Here is a 4,573-nt window from a genome sequence, read left to right on the forward strand (position 1 = left end):
TGTTAGGCAATGGTTCTACTGGGCTGAGTCTCAGTGCCCCGGGATTCATCCTCTTCTTTTGCCTTAGCTCTCCCAACAGATATTATCTGACACATCATCAGACAGGGTATCTTATACCTCAAGGGAAATATGAGCTCAGAGGTATGCTGCAGAACAAATCTGTAATGTACAATTAGAGCAACTCTCCCAGGAGGCAGAAGAATAAAGAGATAGAAAATATATAAGAGCATTTTAGATCTGTGGAAGAAGGGAAAACTGTCTATATCTGGATAATGGGACTTAGAAAGAAAGACAAAAAATAAAGAGGAGAAAATGTTTGAAGAAATAATGAGGATAAATTTCCTAGAAATAAAGCTAGATAAAAAATCTGAAAGTTAAAAGACCCATAGAATTCAAACAGAAGATATAAAGTGAAGTACACCTCTATCTAGAAGTGTAATTCAAGATTAGCAAAGATAAAGCAAAAATTCTAAAAGCATCTGGATTGAAGATCACCTATAAAAGAATAAGAATCATATCGTAATTACACCTATTAACCCTAATACAAGGTACAAGAAATTAATGAAGCAGTTATTTTTAAAGTACTGAAGAAAGATACATTCAAAACTAGATTTTTTCCAAGCAACCAAATTGTCATTCAAATATGAAGACATAATAAAATATTCTTGGGCACACAGGCTTTACCAGTTTTTTTTTTGCTACCACACACACAAACGTAATAGTAAGATTGTGTACTTCTGAAACACATTCAGAAGTACAAGAAATATGGGAAGTAGTGTGTATCAAATTTCTTGGTAAGATATATTACTATCCAAGCAATTTTAAAGGACAAAGAAGAAGAGAATGTATAACTCTAATAAACTAGAAATAAAATTCTAGAAAATATCAGTATGATGGAGCTGGTGGGGGAGACAAGAAGTGTAAGAAAGAATGTGAGTGTTCTTGTTAAGGGCAGTATATAAATACTGACAATGTTTAAAGAATCAGTGGAGATAAATAAACATGAGTCTTATGATGAAGGCAACTACCTGAAGTAAAAAATATAGAATAACTTTTCAACAAGCAAATACAAAAACAAGTTCCAATTATCCAATGGAAGACAGGAAAAGGGAAAAAAGAGAATGGAGAATCTGAACCTGTTATTCTTTTCAGTTTATCTATCAGGTAAGTCACATAATTCTCCACAGTCAAGAATACATTCTCCTGATGTTAACTTCTAGTGGATTTTTTGCTTTACTTTTTGTACTTAGGACTTTGATGCACCTAAAACTTCTGTATATGGAACCAGAGAAGTCTTGGCTATTCTTAGACCTTTGCATTTCCATATACTTTTTCCAATTAGTTTGTCAATTTCTACACACACACACACACACACACACACAGAGAAATCTGGCATACTGATAGGAATTACATCTTTAAACTGTTGAGTCTTCCAATCCAGAAATATGATGTAGCTACTTATTTAGGGTTTCTTTAATTTCTCTCAATATTTTTCATTTTCTGAGAAGAGAGCTCACAAATTTTTGCTAGATATAGTTCTATATAGTTGATTTTTTGAAAATTGAATAATTTTTATTTTCTAATAAATTATTGCTGATATATACAAAGTATAATTTTGTATATTGGCCATATATTTGGCAAGCTTGCTAAATTAACCTATTCTAAATAATTTATCTATATAGTATTTTGGATTTTCTATGATGTATCAAGTGTTTGATTTCTCCTTTTATAGGCATTATTCTTTTCTCTTTTTTTGTTCTTTATTGCGCTGGCTGCCTAGGCTCTTTAATGTAAATGTTGAATATTCAATGGTGATAGTGGATATATTTGTCTTGTTTCTTATTTCAAAAAGGAGACGTAGCTTTCAGTATTTCAACACGAGGGTAATGTTTCTTGGAGATTATTTGTGAGTACTCTATCAAATTAAGGAAGTTGCATTCTATTGCCAGCTTTCCATGAGTTTATTACCATAAATATTAATTTTTAATGGGCTTTCTGCATCTATGGAGATAATCTTATGATTTTCCTCCTTTGTTCTTTCATACAGTGCATTACATTGTTTGATATTTGAATTCTGAACCAGCCTTACATTTCTGGCACTAAAAAAAAAAAAAAACCCCAACCCTCCCCCAAAAAAAAACAAAAACTTGGTCCTGATATAGTATCCTTTTTATATATTGCTGGATTCAGTTTGCTAACACTAATTTTGGATTTTTTAATCTATATTCATGAGTGAGACTGGCCTGTAATTAACTTTTCCATAATGGGCGCATCAGATGATGTCATCAAGATGAAGCAAGTCTTATCAAATGAGGCTGGTCCATGACAGGGAGAAGGCTTCATGCCACATGGAGGAGCCATCAGCCACCGGCTGCCTGACGGCCTGAGCAAGCAGTACCCAGACATGCAGTGAACTGACTGACTGTTGATCTAGCTGGTGGCAGTGTGTACCTGGCCCGATAGGTGCTGTGTGCTAGGACTGTGGGGAGGGGAGCTGGCCAGGGCACAGACAGTTGAGCGTGCACTGTGACATCTTCTCTCTGCTCATCTGTATACACCCTTCAAAATAACAGCTTTTGCCTCAGTATTCCAGGGTTTCTTTTCTCACAGAATCCAACAGAGTTGCAGTTCTTCACGTGCCAGCCCTGAGCTGAGTGAAAAACTTCCAGCAGAGATGATGAAAATGACAAACTCCGTAACTTTCCAAGGTTACCTGCCAAACTGTCACTGAATTTACTGCTGTATCCACTGCAAAGCTCATTTAGCATCATGCTGTGTTGATATCCAAGTCCTTTCACGTTAGTCAACACCAAGCCCACCTCTAATTCTGGGTGAATGTGGGCTGTGATCCAGCAGAGGACAGGCCCTCTCCCTGGTGAACATGCTGTAGTGGATATCTATTGTGAAAATTATAAAATTACTCTTGGTTGGAAATATGAACTTGCCTTTGAGAGCAACAGCGATAAGAGATGAAAGTTTATTACTGAACTTGCTCATGTGTTCAAAGACAATTGTTGAGAGTGAAAACTTTCCATTCTATTTTGAATCCATTTTTGTGAAAGAGACTGTAAACAAGATAGAAACAAAGGAGCCCCGTGGATGACAATATTTCTTGAACTTTAACCTCACAGACTAGCTGCAAAGCTCGTGACACTCTACGATTTCTCTGGTTATTCTTGGATAAGATAGCCCCTTCTTGTATATATCTCCTCATCTATAAGTTATTTCTGAAGTTCTTAATGAACTTTTTTAAACAATCCCACGTTTTAGAGAAAGAATGAACTAACTGATGCTTCATCTATCAACTTGCTTCTTTTAAGCTATGTTTTTAATGCAGAATTTAGTTATGCAGGTAAATGCCTTTACTCGTGTTCAGTAGATAAAATGATAATTTCTAAAGAATATAGGAATGGAGTCTCTTTTATATAAAAATGTCTCACCACTGACCTTTATTAGAGTGAAGGCAAGGGAGTGTTGTAGTTCATACTACAAAAAAACTGCAAACACTGTAAATTAAATGGGTATTCATTTTGGAGATTAATTGCTAAGTTATAGCGCTCAATTAAGTACCTTCCAGAATGTGTCACTAAGTTTATATATCAGTGTTTTTACTTTTGCTCAAAAACAGAGAATCTCACAACTTTATATAGGTTAATGGAGAAATGTGTCTAATGTTAATATCTTGTCTCGTTAAGCAATGAGGCATCTTATCTAAAAAGCAAGTGAACTAGTTGTTATAAATGGCTGCCTACATAGAGGAAGATGCATTCATTAAAGAAATATTTATCTCTTGTTCAGTTATTGAAATTGGAAAGTTGTACCTTTAATGGAAGCAGTAACTTATACATCAGTACATTATTTTACGACTGGTTCAATGAAGATAAAAGTTCCTAGTCTACTATCAATTTACTTGAAGAATAATTAGTTTTGCAAATCAAAGGTGCTAGAACCAAAAGGAAAATTAAATACCCCAGACTTTATTTAAAAATTTTTTCAGAAGGTTAAAACTACAAGATAGGTTTTAAATTTAAGTGAATTGATACTTGATTTGTGGATTTTTTTAAAAACTGAGTTGGGAAGTTTTCCCTTTCCTACCTACTAGAAGAGACTGTGTAAAACTGGTATTGTTTCTTTCTCAAGTAATTAGTAAAACTCAGAGAAGCCATCTGAACCTGGAGTATTCTTTGAGTGAAGGTTTTAAATTACTGATTTTTTTTTTTTTTTAATTCTTGTAGCAGTCTTCTTTTCTTCTTGTCTTGTTAAGTTGCGTTTTTCTAGTAGGTTTTCCATTTCATCTAAATTTGGTACTTTTGTATTTATAGTAAATTGTCCATTTCATCTAAGTTTTCTAATGCATTGTCCTAATATTGTTCATAATATTTTTATGTCATTTAATGTCTGTAGGATACACAGTGAAGTCTTATTTTCATAACTACCTTATTGTTGCTCAATTTGGCCAATGTGTTTATTACTAATTATTCAAACCAGCTTTGGGCTTCAATAATCTTCTCTATTGTATATTAGGAAATGTTTTCATTAATATCTGCTCCAATTTTTACTATTTTTTCTTTTT

General features: G+C 33.8%; 1 pseudogene; it reads left to right on the plus strand.

Moving 5' to 3' along the window:
- Window positions 1-2,674: 2,674 nt before the first annotated feature.
- On the plus strand, window positions 2,675-3,018 carry LOC118896370 (annotated as a pseudogene).
- Window positions 3,019-4,573: the final 1,555 nt, after the last annotated feature.

Source organism: Balaenoptera musculus, chromosome 6 (assembly GCF_009873245.2).
Source record: "Balaenoptera musculus isolate JJ_BM4_2016_0621 chromosome 6, mBalMus1.pri.v3, whole genome shotgun sequence".
NCBI lineage: Eukaryota > Metazoa > Chordata > Mammalia > Artiodactyla > Balaenopteridae > Balaenoptera > Balaenoptera musculus.